This window comes from Phyllostomus discolor, chromosome 5 (assembly GCF_004126475.2).
Source record: "Phyllostomus discolor isolate MPI-MPIP mPhyDis1 chromosome 5, mPhyDis1.pri.v3, whole genome shotgun sequence".
In the NCBI taxonomy this organism is placed as follows: Eukaryota; Metazoa; Chordata; class Mammalia; order Chiroptera; family Phyllostomidae; genus Phyllostomus; species Phyllostomus discolor.
The window spans coordinates 157,875,754-157,893,285 of record NC_040907.2 but is presented as its reverse complement, the minus strand read 5'-3'; the positions used below and the strand labels follow the sequence as shown (position 1 = coordinate 157,893,285).

Here is a 17,532-nt window from a genome sequence, read left to right as displayed (position 1 = left end):
AGTTAAAGGTTGGGTCTAATTTTATTTTTATAGACCTGGGAGAAGTAGAAAGAAGAGTATGAGGAAAAATAGGTGTGGAAGTGGTACTAGTGGAGTTAAAGGTGGTTATTTAGGAAAGTGAGCTTAGGTTCAAAATGTGCAGCACTCTGATTTCTAGGTTTGGCAGTTCCACTTATTATAAATCAATAGGAAAATATTTAAGGTTTTTAGAGGTGAGTGCTATGCTTTGAGTGGCGATTTGAAAGATTTATCTAACAGTGGGTAGAAGAAATTGCGTTATTATTTCTTTATTATACACATTACATAGAGTTGTAATGATTAAACAACTTAATATAGGTAAAGCTCTTAGAGCATTGTCTGGCACAGAGCAAGTACTGTGTAACTCTTAGGCATTATTACTGTTCCATAAATGATATGGGATCATTATCCAGCCTTTTTCTTATTTTTCTCTTTTCTCTTGTCTAGTTTAACAAGGCTTTAGAAGAAATTATAGATGTATGTATATCTAACATTCTTTATTGATTTTAAGAAAACAATATTAAAACTCAGAAATAAGACAAAGAAGATGGTGACAAGACTGTTGATATCATTATGGCGAATTAATAAGCCTGTCCACTGATTATTGAACTTAGACTTGATACATTTACAAATGGAGCCACAGGAGGCTTTGCACAAAGGAGAACCTATGTGCCCAGAAATACCCCAATGGAATGTTCATTGAATGCACACGGGAGAGAGGAACTTGGAGCTCAGTTAAGCTCTCCAGCTAAGAAGTTAGAGAATCTTAAAGATCGTTTTGGCAGCAGCCATGTAGAGGAGAACATGGATTTAAGAGTCTTGATATGTTTAGTGCCATTGACAAGTAGTGGGTGATTGAGTGAGAAGCAATAAGGAAGAAGTCGAGATCAATGTTTTCTTTCTTTTTTTTTAATATATTTTATTGATTATGCTATTACAGTTGTCCCATTTCCCCCTTCACTCCCCTCCACCCTGTACCCCCTCTCCCACCCATGTTCCCCCCCTTTAGTCCATGTCCATGTGTCATACTTATGAGTTCTTTAGCTTCTACTTTTCCCGTACTATTCTTGCCCTCCCCCTATCTATTTTCAACCTACATTCTATGCTACTTATTCTCTATATCTTTTCCCCCTCTCTCCTTCTCCCACCCCTACTGCTAGCCCCCCATGTGCCCTCCATTTCTGTGGTTCTGTTCCTATTCTAGTTGTTTGCTTAGTTTCTTTTGGTTTTGCTTTAGGTGTGGTTGTTAATAATTGTGAGTTTGCTGTCCTTTTACTATACATGTCTTTTCTTTATCTTCTTTTCTTAGATAAGTCCCTTTAGCATTTCATAAAGTAAGGGCTTGGTGATGATGAACTCCTTTAATTTGACCTTATCTGAAAAGCACTTTATCTTCTCTTCCATTCTAAATGAGAGCTTTGCTGGATAGAGCAATCTGGGATGTAGGTCCTTGTCTTTCATGACTTGGAATATTTCTTTCCAGCCCCTTCTTGCCTGTAAGGTCTCTTTTGAAAAATCAGCTGACAGTCTGATGGGAACTCCTTTGTAGGTGACTGTCCCCTTATCTCTTGCTGTTTCTAGGATTCTCTCCTTCGTTTTTACCTTGGCTAAAGTAATTATGATGTGCCTTGGTGTGTTTCTTTTTGGGTCCAACTTCTTTGGGGCTCTCTGCGCTCCTTGGATTTCTTGGAAGACTGTTCCCTTTGCCAGTTTGGGGAAGTTCTCCTTTATTATTTGTTCAAATAACTTTTCCACTTGTTGGTCTTCCCCTTCTGGTACCCCTATAATTCGGATGTTGGAACGTTTAAAGGTGTCCTCGATGGTCTTAAGCTTTTCTTCGATTTTTTGAATTCTTATTTCATCATGCTTTCCTGCTTGGTTGATTCTATCTTCCTTCTGGTCCACTGTGTTGTTTTGAGACTCAGATTCCTTCCTTTCACTATTGGCTCTTCTCCATATATCTTCCTGCATCCCTTTTATGGTAATCTGCATTTTTTCATGTAATTTGCATCCAAAATCAACCAGTTCCGTGAGCTTCCTGATCACCAGTGTTTTGAACTGTGCATCTGATAGATTGGCTATTTCTTGGTCACTCAAAAGGATGAGTCCTGGGGGACTGATCTGTTCTGCTGGAAACATGTCTTCTGTCTTTCCCTATCTCTCCTATTATTTTATTTATTTATTTATTTATTTATTTATTTTCCCTCCGGTCTGATCGCTCTTGTTACGGTGGGGGGCGGAGCCTTAGATGTTCACTGGGGCTGGGCGCCCCAGTCACTAGATTGTGATGTTATATGTAGGGGCAGGGGCGGGAGCGGGGACAGGAGGGATCAATGGCGACCGTCCTGTACTCCTGGAGCCAGACACTTCCCTGGGCTTCTGGGCCGTGAGCTCTGCCCTGGTCCACAATCGCTGCCCCATTGATTCCCCCAGCCGCTGCTTGCGTACTCAGGGATCACTGCTGCGCTCCCGCACCCCGGATGGCTGTTGCGCCGATTTTGCGCCAAATTTCCCCCGACCTACGCGCGCCGGCGACCCGCACCAGCCCCGCGCCCGCCAGCTCGTCGTGCCCTACCAGTCTGGATGTATGGGTCTACTTCAACTTCTTGGCTGTCCGACTTCCATTTAGATAAATCCTCTGACAGTTCTGATATTATGACTGCAAATCATTGTTGTAAATTATTGTTCTTCTGTTCTTGGTTGTGCGAGGAGGTACGGTGCGTCCACCTATTCCTCCATCTTGCCGGAAGTCCAATGTTTTCTAAATAAGTGTCATTAACAAACCTAAGGAGGTTTCCAGAAGGAGATGAGTTGTGGTGAAGTTGTGGTTGAGGCGTGGTAGATTCCATTTGACTGTGTTCAGTTGGAGGTATTCAGCATAGAGCTGTCTTGTTCACTTGGAAGTGTGGGAATAGTCAAATCAAATAGGAACCTTATAATTCCACAAATGAGAGAAGTGAAATCCATGAGCAATTTTCCATGCAGAGATTCCCTACTGTTTCTTCCTTTCCTGATGGTTCAAAATTCGGTCAGGGCAAAAAAAAAATCTTATACAATATACATGAATTTGCAAGAAACCTCATTCTCTCCAGCAAATCACTAATCTATGCTAACTTATGCCTAGGGTACAGTATTTTCCAACCTCTTTTCATTTAGGGAAGACTTTTTTTGCTCACTACCTCTTAGATCTGATCTACATTTCATAATGAGCTCATTAATTTTCCTGTTTTCTCATTTCATGGTTGATATATTTGAAACACTTCTTTTATTTACTCAAGAAGAACAATCACCAAAAAAAATCTGAAGGTAAAACAATCAGTTATAAAATATTAAAATGGGAAAATGTGCAAAAAAACCAACATAGCGCTCTATGTTTTTTTCCCGAGGGAATTATCGGTGATGAGAGTCCAACACTTTGTGTTGGCTGAAGGTCTCCTAAGAAACACTGTGGGTGAGAGGAGTCTGAAGGGCCTGGGAGCTGTGTCTGAAGGTAATTGGGAATCAGGAAAAGTTTCTGAGATGAGGATTTGCACAATTGGATTCTTTTAAGTGTGTGATGTATATCCTATTACAGTAGACAAGACTAAAAAGGGACAGGTGAGTTAGGAAGCTCTGAAAGTGGGCCGTGAGATTGTGACTATTGAAAAAAATATACATGAAAGATATGCAGAAGTAGAATTGATAACATTTAACAAAACTTTAGATAAAAGGAAGGAGTAGTGAGAGACGTGAATCAAAGGCTACTGCATAATTCGAAGCCTGGGTGGCTGAAGAATGGTGGTCCAGTTCCACATGTCAAAAAAGCTGGCAGGAGAAGATGACATTTTGTTCTTTGTTCCTGAGCAGGGAAGCTTTTGAACATGCTTGTTAGATTATCTGCTAAATACATTTATTGAGAAAGAGATGATTATGAGGTGAAGATTAGGATAAGGAGGGAGCCTTGGGCAGCCCTTTGGTTTCAATTTGAACAGAAGAAGGATGTCTTTCTTTTGCTGACACAATACACTGGTGGGCTCCAAGCTCTCGTGTAGTAAGAAAGGTTCCTGAGTCCAACTTCTAGGAAGTGTCATTGCAAGAGACAGAGCATCTGTGATGAGCTCTTGTCCCAGTGGAAACACTACGTACATATATGATGGACCGCTGCCTCCACATCACCAAGGACAGGGCCGGGGAGTCTGGACATGCAAGAAGCAGGAAGCTACTAGAAAACCATAGGCTCTTCATACAATGCATACTCATATACTATCTTCTAATACTGTTTGAGTACAACTTATTGAAAAGTCAATCTGTTTTGATTTTTATTTTTAGACAATTCAAGACTCTCACAAAATGCTTGCCATTTTTTTCCCCAAACAAATGTCTGCTAATATCACTGTAGTAGTTCAAGAAAAGTGAGGCTTTGCTTTCTTCTCAAAATATCAGTAAGGGCCAACCCTCTGCATTCTACCTTCCTATTTCATTGAAAAATGGAAAAGCTGTTTTTGTTTTGTTTTGTTTTGTTTTTTTTTGCTAAGCTTTGTCCTACACCCTCAAGTAGCCTAGCAAATGTAACAGCTTCTGACAATAGATTGTGGTTACATTAATTGTAGGATAGTGCTACTTATTATGACCTTTATAGTTTGGGTGGCTGAATTAAACCCTCCATTGTTCACTGCTTACAACCCCTGTCTCCCCTGAAGAGAAAGACCTACTCCAAAACAAAACAAAAACACACAAAAAGTCAGTTAAACCAATGAATTCCTATACATCCATTTTTCCAAAACTAATTAGTAATCAGTCATTGCAATACATTTAATTGGTATTGTCACTTAGAATTTTTGGTCTGTAATTTATTTTGTAGCTCTTATGTACAGTGAGTACATTTATGAATTGCGCTAATGAAGCTGATACTGATAAATTTTTTCTTTAGTTATACTCAGTTTGACTTTATTTTTTAGCTCTTTTGAAAAATCATCCTTCAAGTGAAGAACATCAGAGTTTTTGTCCCTATAATCTAAGGCAACAACCATCTGCACCTGTGCCCCCTTTTAAAAGCATCTGTTGATGTAGTTACTTTTAAAGTAACCAATTGCTTACTTGAACTAATCAGATTGTGTTGATAGCTAAGGGCACTTTTATACTTCCCAAGTAGGATTTATTATCAGGTTACAGAAAACCATTCCATTTTATAGTAACAAATACCTTCTATTATCTTCTCCGCTCATTTTTTACCTGTATTATTAGTTTCTGGAAGGTTTCCCAGCTCAGTAACAATCCCCAGCTCCACTAGCAGTCAAAACATGCAAATCTTTACTTTGCTGTGTCTTTATGCTTTTCTTAAAAAAAAAAAAAAAGCTTCCAGGTTCTTCGATGAAACAAATAGCCTCCTGGAGAAGGAGATTAAGGAAAACTCATCTCTATTTGTTGCACCCAGCGACTCTACAACCAGTCACCTTGTCACCAGTAATTATTATGTTGCTGTTTTCATTTCAGAAGGTACCAGTGAATGGAATCACACCAATCCATCTCCAACACCATCAGAGGGATGCCAATGAAAATGAGTGAAATTGCAGGGGAAAAATTCCTGCATCTGAAACAAAACAAACAAAGCATACAGGGTCCCTAAGAGGGTCTTTATTAGGACAAACAGTATCAGTTTAGCTCACAGAATGAGGAATAAAGAGCTTCTTGTTCCTGGTCTGTGTCATAAAAGCAGAATATACGGCCACATGCCAGGTGTTGCTGGTGACAGTGCTTTAAAAATACAGGTTCTAAAGAAAAAATACAGGTTCTTTCTTATACAGGAAAACTCTTCCTTTTTCAATTGGAGGCTAATGTTACCTTATATTTTGCCTCTTCATCGAGATTAATGTGCTTATCTACTACTCATAACACTCAGCATTTCCTACTCTTATGTGAATCCAACCCAACCTAAAGGGCTTAAGCAAAAGAGAATTTCTTGCATAGCACCCTTCTCAAATATGTCACTCAAACAGTTAATCAAAAGCCCAGTACTGGAGTTTGACTTATTAACAGCTGCATTCAGAACCTCAAGTAATGTCTTTAGAGCTTAATTTCTTTCCCTCTATCTGTTCTCCTCCTGTCCTCGTCTTGGGTGTATTCTAAGATGGTATATGCAGCCCCAGGTGTTTTATCTTATCAGCTGAGCACAACCAGTAATTCTCCCACCTGCATTTCATTGGCCTGGTTCCCGGGCCCATCTCGGAAACAGTTGCTCCACCTGGATTGCCTGGTGTACATCTAGTTGACCCGGCACAGGCCATTTGTCAAACCTTGAGATGAAAGTAGGAGAAAGATGGTTTTCCAGTGGAAAACCAGAGTGCAGTTACTGGTATATGGGTGAATAGATGCCAAACACACAGAAACAAATGTTAACAATCTACCAGCCTTTGAAATGTTTTCACCAGTGGCTTTTCTTGACTTCCTTTGTGAAGAAAGCTCCTTCCAGTCCATGGGCAGGGGAAATCCCTCACCACCTGGCATTTTCATAGCAGTCAAATGTGTTTTGACCATAGCTTTTATTACACTGTCACATTGCTATTTCCTTAGACATCTTTCTCTCCAGGAAGACAGAAAAAAAATTACCTTTCTTTTCCCTCCTGGACAAACTTCAACAGTACTCTCATAGTAGAGTCTCAATAAATGTTTATGACACAAAAGATTACATGGTTGGTTTTCATATATTCAGACCATTGGACTTCGGTTGACATTTCATTTTCTTTCAGTGAGTCTAGGCTTTTCTTCCCCTGAGATGACTGCGTTGATGGTTTTACTTCTACTTTCTGTTTTCAACAACTAAATCGCTCCTTAAAACTTCATGGGTGAAATTTATAGAATAGAGATATCCTCCATGAAGTGTTTTTTAGGCACTGTGATTTTTATAGAGCATTGCTTGTTTATTAAATATGTTAATTAATAATATAATCCTTGCCATTTCAGCACCATCGTGTGTGTTTTTACATTATGTTTAGTAAACTATATGCCTTAGTTTACCTCACATTCTTCTGTGACTTTTAGAGCCATTTCATGGATGTGTTGATAACATATGGCACATTGAAAAGTATGAAACACAGGCAGTAAAAGGAAAGAAAGTATATCATGAAGTTTGAAATTGCTGAAAAGACTTCAGCTAAATATATGTTAGTGATATAAATTAAAGTACCGGTAGTCAAATCTGTCTATAGGTGAATATAGGTGACATTTCTTCATTTCCTAATTTTCTACCACATATATGTTTTATATATGTAGTTAGAAAAAAAAACAGAGTTTTTAAAAATGTCCAGTGGGGTTAATTTGGTTTTATATTATTCATGTTTACTCTAATATTGTAATTTTGACATTGTCAGTTATTTTGGTGTGTGCGTAATCATGTAAGATATGTAAAGACTAAGTACAAATCAACATGTAGTCATAGATATTTCAAATTCTGAATTAGTGATGTTTTAAATGAATAATGACTTTGTACTCTTGGATTTACTATTGTATAATTACAATACAAAATTCAATAGGTAACAATTTCTTTGCTTATAACTCTTCAAAGATAAGGAATAGCCTTTAAATAATACAGTGATTGTCCTAAAACATTTAATTATAACACAATGGAGAAACAAAAGACCTAAAAATTAGATCACATTTACCTAAACTCTGGGTTAAATATTAGACCATAAGAAAAAAGATCACAGTTTGGGAAATACATATCTGATAAGTGTCATAAGTGCCCTATTCTCTTGAATTTGGATGAAAGAGACACGAGTGTCTCTAAAGGCTTGTATAATCATTTAAAAAATTACTGATTGTCTGTTAGTTGTTTGGTTCTGAGCGGAATGGTTGGAACAGGTGATGAGTAACACACAGTGACTATTATCAGAGACCAAAATAGGTAGAAGAAATTTGTAGAATAGAGTTTGTCATATGCAGTGACGCTGTGGGTTGAAGAGACTCTGGTGGCTGTGTACACACCTGACTCAGCAGACATCTTGAGTTAGGTCAAAGGAACCTGTGTGAGAGTTTCCCAGAGGGCAAAGGTCTAGTGGAGGACATGCAGGGGAAGCCATATGCTTTGCAATAGAATATCTGCTGTTGAAAACTCTACACTGTGCTCTACCTATTAGCATGATATGGATCAGTTAGATTAACATAGTAAATGAAGTGAAATTAAAACTAGTTTACATTGCTTATTTGAGTTTTGGAGAATGCCTACCTAACAAAAGAAATTTTATTTTAATTCAACATGTTGAAGTCTCCTGTTGCAGGGAAATATATCCATGGATCCAATGTCTTAAAATATTTGAAACTTCCCAAGTTTGTGATGATAAAATCACAAATCATCATTAACTTTTACATGCTACAGCAGACAAAAATGCTTTTAAATGATTGAACAATTATCTCAAGTTGTTTAAATATAATTTTAAATATAGGGGTCAGCATTTAAGATATAGATGGGCATTTTGTATTGTAACATAACATGTAAATACATATGTTATTCATTTCTGACTCTGATAATTATTTTGAAATAGTAGGACCCTTGAGACACATTTCTAGGATAAGATTTGTACTAAGATTATTAAACCTTTTTTATCTGGTATCAGTAGACTCTCAGTCCAAAAAGAGATTATGTAACAGTATAAACAATCTTTCTTTGTTCTTAATCATTTTCTCAATGAGGTTAAAGAAATATAGGAGTGTTTAATAATGAAAAACTACTTTAAATCAATTGTTCTTTATGAATGACATTGCATTAAAAGTTCTGATTTTTTCTAAAAGGAATGTTGGGATCAAGGATTCAAGTGTTGTTTTGCATATCCATGGGCTATCACCTTTCAGAACACAGGTATTAGAAACAGGTTTTCCCTACTCTTAACGTTTCCTTTGGTGTTGATGGGTGTCAGTTAGTGCAGTACCTACCACTTCGCTTTGCTCTTTACTTGCTCTGCCCCCAGGAGGAACAATATTTGAATATCTGACTGGTAGCCTCTGCCCCCCTACCCCAACAACAACAACAACAACAACAACAAAACCTTGGTATGTTTTCCTAGCCCTTCTCTCATCTATCAGGGTAATGTAACCAGAGGACCACACTTTCTGTTCTGTTCTCCTTGACATGTTTCCTCTAGGGGTCAGGCTCTGACATGGGAAGAGTTGGAGATGCCTTGTCCAGGGCTACCTGTCTCTGAGTGAGTAGCTGGGAGCCCTTTGTCCACAGACAGATAGGGCTACTTGCCCACAGAGTGTGATCAGATTTACCAGCAATACATTTATTTATGGGCCTACATGATTTACTCTCTTAAGACAACTTCTAATTGGTTCAGAACTCTGGCAAAACAGGAGAGTTTTTTATTTAGTCTCCTCAAACTTCACCGATGGGATTGACTAAAAGGATCTGCCTTATTTTATAATTTCAAAGAGGCAGAACATAAAGTCAAGGTTATGGAGGATGGAGGTTAGTAGGTAAATGAGGGAACTGCGAAAGGAAAGGGAAGGAGGTGAATAAGAACCCCTCCACTCCCAGTAACATCCAGAGCAGTTTGAAGACGGCATCCTCCAAACCAAAAGGGCCATGGGAGAGACTGAGGAAAGTGAATTTTGTAACAAGTTGAAGCAAGAGAATTGAGATGAATCAGAACATTGTTCCTGAGATAGGAAGGAACCAGCTATTTCCAAAGAAGACTATCCCAGAGGACTCTTGAAGGAGGGCGGCTTTGCAACTTTGTTCCCCAAATGTAGAGAGGCTTACATGAAAAAGTGCTGGCCGAGGGTACAGAAAGTCTTGAGTGAACAAGCATCCCAACTCATAACTGTTACATTTATGGTCCAGGAAAACGCAGTTTCAGCCATTGGAACTTTTACTGGCTTAAAAGACTTCAAGCACAAAAATGTGAAAAAAAAATGCAAAAACCAAAGGAAAAAGAGGTAAAGAAGAATATACACCATTCCTACCACCACAGCCAGAAAGTTATGTATATATAATTGTTGTTCAAGTACAGTTGTCTCCACGTTCCCTCCACCACTGTCTCCCACCTCCCACCCTCAATCCTGCCCATTTTTGGCTTTGTCCATGAGTCCTTTATACATGTTTCTTGATGACCCTTCCCTTTCTTTCTCCCGTTCTCCCTCCTCCTTCCCCTCTGGTTACTGTCAGTTTGTTCTCTATTTCAGTGTCTCTGGTTATATTTTGCTTGCTTGTTTGTTTTGCTGATTAGGTTCCACTTATAGGTGAGAGCATATGGTATTTGTCTTTCACTGTCTCACTTATTTCACTTAGCATAATGCCCCTCAGTTCCATCCATGCTGTTGCAAAGGGTAGGAGCTCCTTCTTTCTTTCAGCTGCATAGTATTCCATTGTGTAAATGTACCAGTTTTTTGATCCACTCATTTAGTGATGGTCACTTAGGTTGCTTCCAACACTTGGCTATTGTAAATTGTGCTCCTATGAACATTGGGGTTAATAGGTTCTTTTGATTTGATGTTTCAGGATTCTTAGGGTATAATCCCAGCAGTGGAATTGCCAGATCAAGAAACAGTTCCATTTTTATTTTTTTGAGGAAATTCCATACTGTTATCCACAGTGGCTGTACCAGTCTTCATTCCCAAAACAATGTACTAGGGTCTCATTTTCTCTGCATCCTCACCAGCACTTGTTGTTTGCTGATTTGTTTATGATGGCCATTCTGATCGGTGTGAAGTGGTAGCTCACTGTGGTTTTAATTTGCATCTCTCTAAGCCAGAAAGTCATATTAATAAAGAATTGGCTAATGGTGAATAATTTCTGAAAGAAATTTTTTTAAAGTGACAGAAAATGAAAGCAATAAAGGCTAAATAAACAGAAGCTCTTACTAAGAGACAAGGAGAAAGAAAGATTTAATTCTACCTAAAGTATAAGTTGTGAAACCTGGGGAAGCTCTCTCTGAAACTAAAATTGATGTGGCTGCCATCAAGGAAAAGATTAAGAAAGCAAAGAATAAGAAATTGGGGCCCTTATAGCTGAAGAAGTTAATCTTAAAATAGAAGCAGATCAAAAGAAAAAGAAAAAAAGTCGTATGCATAAAAATCCCTGAACTAGAATTTAGTAAGGGTTTTTTTTTTTTTTTGTAAAAGATTTGAGATATTAGGACATAAGTTTCCTTATATGTAAGAAGTAATACTCTGATTAATGTTTTTCTGAGCTTATTTTGTTCTTTTTAACTGTTTCTATATACACCTATTCCTTATAAATATAAATTATTATATTAAAATAATATATCATTATATTAAAATTATTGTTATATTAAAATAATATGAAATAAACCAAACAGAGAAAGATAAATACCATCTGATTTCACTCATATGTGTAATCTAATAAAGAAACTGACCTAACAAGGAAAATGGGGACAGACTCATAGATGGAGAATAAGATGACAGCTAGTGAGTGGGGGTTGGGAGGTTTGGGGGTGGAGATATTGGGCAAAAGGGAAAAAAGACTCATGGACATGGACAACAGTGTGGTGATTGCCGGGGAGGAGGGGCATAAGGGGACTAAAGGATAATGGAGAAAAAATTACAATAATTTTTGTTTTTTAAGCATCTGATTGAGCCAATTTCCATGATGACCAGCTGGAGGTTTATCCAGCTGAGGATCCCTGGAAACATTATGGAACACAGCCGCAGTCATCCCACCCAGAGGGGAGGAACTTGGACTACTCGCAACATCTGCTGGTCCACCAGCATCTATCCGTCGTGATTTCATAGCTTCTCCTAATGGGCACAGTTTCCCTGACCTTGGGCCTGTAGCACCCATGGCAGGGAGGCTCTGGCACCACAGAGAGATGCACAGCAAAGACATGTGTGTGCTGAGAGTTGACAGTTCAGCCCACATGCACTGAAATAGAAAAGGGTACAGTGATATGCCTGGGGCTCAACATGGTCTGTTCTAGAGCTGGACATGAAGGCTTTATGAGGGTGCATTGTGTGGTGGGCATTCAATCTCTTAAGTATAACAGGATATCAATAATTCTGACATTGAGAACCCCTGAAAGTCATCTTCTGATGTGACTGATATGTTTTAATTGATTACACCAAGTCTGTGCTTTAAAGAACGAATGTACAAAATGTGGAGTACTGTTTGTAAAGTCAAGTTGCTATCCTTATTTAGCTCATTGACTGCTCGCCTGGCATCAGTTTTAATATCAGTGACTTTTCCTATGTAAGTTTGCATTCACAACTCGAAATTCTGTGAGGCAGCCCTCGTGCATTACGGCTAACCAGCCAGTGTGGTGCACTGAAATGAGAGAGATTTTGAAGTGAAGCAAAACTTGATTTCAATTCTAGCTATGCCATTGAATAGCTGTGGTTTCTGGTCAAATTGTTTTAATGTCTTTGACCTTTAGGTTCCCAACTTATATAATGCAGATAATATTAAACACTCAACAGAGCTGACAATTAAAGGAAGTAATGTACCTATAGCCTGAGCAAGGAGCCTGGCATATAGCAGACATTCAGCCAAATGGTAGTTTCCAGCACCAGGAGGACATGGAATATTTAGAAAAGTAGACATTTTGAGATCACTCAGGTAGTTGAGTGTTAGAGCTACAGTGGAATCCAGATACCTGACACTAAATAAAGTAGTCATTCCATTACAGCAGTCATCAATAGAAACCCGTGCCTCTGCATTTCTCATTAGGTGCCATTTTATTGGTGACTATAATTACTGTCTTTGAAGAATGAAACCAAGACTTCCCATTGAGATCTATTATAATCCAATTCATGTCTCATAAGTCTAAATTGCTAATTAAGTGATTTCAAGACAAACATCATATTTGAATGTTAGCTTTGTTTAAAGTGCTTTTCTGCTATACGTATTTTGCAATGGAGCTGGTATATATTTAACCCCTTCAATAATAGTTCAATTTTATTAAAACGGTGAAGCTAGAAACTGGGAGTCTGAAAGTAGACTGGGCTTGAATCTTATTCTACCATTTCCTAGTTGCATTTGTGCATCAATATCCTCATTTATAAGAAGTTTTCTAAGTGAGTCGGGAAGAGTGATCCAGGTGGGCAGAACAGCATATGAAAAGGCCCAAAGGCTAGGAAAATAGAAGACCTAAATAGTGTGGCTATTGTTTATTGCGGGTCAAAAATGGAGATAAAGGTGAGCAAAAGCCTAGGAATACAGGATTTTGTAGGTTACAGTCAGGACTTGGGTCTTTATCCAGAGAGAAATGGGAAGCCATTGAGAGCTTTAGAGGAGGGCATACAGGAGTACACTTGCATTTTAGGAAGTACACCCTGGTTGTTGGAGGAAAATAGTGTAGGGGGCAAGGGTGGAGATGGTGGGCCCAGTGAGGAAGCTGCTGATGTCACTGAGCGAGAGCCCGTGACTTGGACGAGGGCAGCTCCCTCTGCCATTGGCTCTGTGAAGCCTGGAGTGTCTGCAGCTTTGTCTCTCTACATGGAGACTTGGGGATCCAAGCAATCATTCAGCTAGTGCTCCATTCAAGACACTCACTGGTTCCCAACCCATTTTCTCTGTGTTCCCCAAACCTCGCACTGTAATGCCCCACCCTTGCCTACCAGTCATCCCAGGTTATTTTATGCTCCAGGAGTATATACCCCACCAGGTTCCATCTTCTTGGTAACTTCTGGTCTAATCTAGTTGCAAAAAAATGAATAAGCTGCGCTATTTTACACAAAATTTAGAGCCTGAATGGAATTTCAGGCGGTTTACAGATAACTGACCAAATTCAAATAGTATGGAGGAAGATGTTTTAAGGTTTGGAGGCCTAACCAGACCCGCTTTCTCGGGAGACTGGTTGCCCTTGCCTGTCATTACTCCACCCAAAGAACCTCTAAACATTCTAAGGTTCTTCAACAGGATCTCTATGTCATTTCTAAAATTGTCTTTTTATTTGTCTTACTGAGCATTTCTTACCTTTGAACTTGGGACAATGATCAGTCATCCGTGTGTTTCTTCACCCTTCTCCCCTCCATCTTCTAGTCTTGCCCTGACAATAGTGTTCAATATCCAACAATCTTCAAATGTGTCATGCATTTTCCTCTACTTCTCTTATAAGGGTCAACACATTACAGATATTGTGTTGTATTGTGAAAAATTGTTGTACACAATTTTTGTATTGTGTTTCAAAGAAAAGAAAGCATGGTTTTGGTGCTCCTATTCTTAAAAATAGAAAGTTGTGGTTGTTGCATTTATCTGTGTTAACTAAGGGAAGCTTCCTAGGAAGATATGTAAAGACACAGGGCTCTGCTTTTATAACCTGGTCCGTTTTCCCCAGATGTAGCCTTAAGACAACTTGAATTCCATTCACAAATTGAAACCAGCTTTGTCTCCTTTTCAAAATAAAGGGCACTTTGTGAAAGGTCTTTTCGAAATGATCAAAGGCATCGCATTCTCAAAGAACTCACTGTCATTCTCACAACATTTGCTACAGGAGAGGCTGCGATGGGAAGGGAGAATTCCAGTCATTGGTGAGCTCTGTGGCCTGAAATGATAATGAAGGGATTCAATCAAGATGGAGAGGAAAAGAGCCGTGACACTGAAACACAGAGGGGTTTTGATTGTTCTAGCATGTGGTCTCAGAGGCACCAAATTCAGCAAGACGAGGATTAGCATAATGTAATGAGACCAGCATTAAGGAACCAGGAACCTGGAAAGAGAGCATTGAAATGATTCTCCACTGAGGGAGGATAGATCAGGGTAGAATAGGAAAGAACGCAGAGAATATTCCTGTCAATCAGACACCATGTCTCTTAGAATTGGCCCCCATCCTTAACAGAGGATGCTTCCAAAGCAGGAGTGTTATCACTGCCAAGATAGTTGATAGATATTTTTCTGGGTGTCAGGATACTTTCTTTCCTTATACAGCTCAGACAACTTAGGGAAAATGCAACTAAAAAAAAAGACAAATTAAATTTCATTTGTGAATGGATCGTTCACAATGCCAGGGTGTCCGAATTTTAAAACCTGTGTGGAGAGATGGAAGACATTTGCTTCACAATTACTGGAATCTGGGTGACGTCACTGGGTGATAATTGCCCCTCACAGTTGAAGAAGGGGCTTGTTAGCCCTGAGTTAGCTGGATTTAACACACATCCAAGAGCCGGTGAGTGAAACTGATGGGCTCTATAAAGGAGGCGCTATTGAGAGAGGCAGCAGGCCGTTGTTCGATGGGACTCCATAAAGTGGGGGTAGAGAGGTTAAACAAACAAAAAAAAAGGCTAGAAGAGGTGATGACCAATTACAAGCCAAAAACAATTGAGTCATATCCCGGGAGAAAAATGAGAATTCATGATGTACTCTTGAGATCTTAATAAGGAATTTATAGTTATTTCAAGGCAACTATGATTGTTTTCCTTTAAAAACATATTGATGTTATGCGATTCTTTGAATATTTTTACCAGGCTTTCTCTCTACTAATCAATTTCCACAATAAGGCAAATATGTTTATCTTTCTTTAAAAACATATTGAATTCATGTGGTTCTTTGACTGTTCTTATCAAGTTTTCTCTTTACTGATCAATTTTCAGTGATGGTCGAAGGTGGGGGGATAAGATTTTCATATTCTTGTCATTTTCAAGGAAGATAAACTGTAATACCCTTTACTCCAAGAAAGGGAATGTATTAAATGGTGTTTATATTGTTCCTAGAGCCACTCTGGATCATTATTCTGTGGGCCCATTAAGTCTTCTTAGGGGTTATCTTAGCATGTGATCATATTTGAACAACGCTGAAAATATTACAGCAGTCTCTGTGCGAGGCTTGGCAGCAGAGACTAGGAAATAAAATCAAGAGAAAGTTTTTCTTTTTTTATCATCAAATTATCTCACACTCCATGTCCTTTCTTTTCTGATTCTGGAGGATGAGGCATTTGGGAAAATTCCCTGCCTCATGTGTGTGCAGTTCTTGCACAGAATGACTGTGCAAGGCCAGCTTCTGGCAGCTTTCTCTGTGATGCACTGAAAAGATGGTCAGAGTGTCTCCGAAGATTTCGCAGGCTGTATCAAACACAGAGAGCAGTAATCTGGGGCTCAGTTTGCCTTGCAGGTCTGCATCCTTTTAGGTTATGAGGAGTATGGTCTTATAAGAGTCCAGGGTAGAACAATCAATCATTCTCTCTAGTTTTTACCATGTAGTTAGAGTTAGTTTGCCCCCCCCGCTCCCTAACTTCCTCCTTCCCTCCTGTCCTTCATCCCTTCCTCCCTCTCTCTGTTCCTCCATCAGCCATCAGATGACATATATTAAAGACAACTCTAGATCAAATAATCGGGGACTAGAGATAGTACATTATTTGGTATTCTTTTGCTGCAGGCAATTGAATGAACAACATTGAACTTTATTGGAGCCCTGAGATCCTGGGAAACAGAGAAGCCTAAGACATTCTCCATTGCTTTTGTGCTCTGGAAAACAGCTTACTAGAAAGAACCACCCTTCCCCTTATGTCTTAGACTCAGGCATGCCCTTCTTGTCTATGGGCAAGAGCCAAATGGCAAGGCCGGATACAGACCCTCCAAATCGTCCCTTTTTTAGCTTCTTCTAACTGATTGGCTGAAATACGTGTCCCCTGTGATAAAATGGAACAAAATGCTCCCTAACTAAACTCTGATAAGTTTCTTTTTTTCCCCCAGGCCCCTGAACTTTGATCTACCCCTCAGCCTGAGCCTGCAAACGTTTGCCTAACAGCCCTCTGAGAACAGACTGGTCTCAGGGTAAAACACTGTCTGAACTACTCTCCATCAAGTTACCCTTGTACCACTTTTCTACACCCTGTTTTTCTAAACTAGTTTACTTCTTATAAAAGAAGGTCCTTTTGTCTAACCTTTGAGAACTTGCCTCTCTCATGGTCTGAGTTCACTGCTTCCGAGTACATTATTCCTTCCTTTACCTCCCTCTCCTTTGTAGTCATCCTTCTGAAAATCCCTCCTTAGTAAGTACAGATTTTTTGAATTTGACAAAAAAAATGTAGATAAAGTCAAAAGAATATATGGACTAGCTCAAGGCCCTAGAGTAGCTTACTGAATAATTGGGTCTTAGAAAGGACAGAGCCTCAGCAGAGATAATAAGACTCAGTGGAGAGTTGGCTTCGATGTTCACTGCAGGGACTGATCAGCTCTCTCCATGTTGTGCCCTAGTATTATCCCTTTAGGGGCAAATTTCAGGGCTGGAGAACTAGCCCTGCCTGACTGGAGTCACCACAGAGCGTGCAGGGCACCTGGACTGGAAGTCCTGCCCACACAATATGCAGTGGAGGAAAGGTGCTTTCTCAAGGAAAAGTTCTGATCCTGTTCCAAAGAGGAAGAGGAGAAATGCTGGGCAGGTAAAGGCCGCAGTGGTTCACTAGCGTGTGGTGCTAACCCAGGAAGCTCTGCACGCTTAGATGCTCTGTGAGGGGATCACAGATGTGGGTGTCCTGCCTGCGTGGTGACTCTGAGCCGGGGATTCTCACGGCTAATTGCAAAGTGGCCACTTGGTGTCACTTTGATATATACATTTTTATTCTCAGTCAAACAGAAATAAAATATTCATCG

The 17,532-nt window shown here is 39.4% G+C and overlaps 1 pseudogene; it reads left to right on the top strand.

The window, feature by feature from the left end:
• The first annotated feature begins 9,751 nt into the window (after positions 1–9,751).
• Positions 9,752–11,077, top strand: LOC114497043 (annotated as a pseudogene).
• The last annotated feature ends 6,455 nt before the right edge of the window (positions 11,078–17,532 follow it).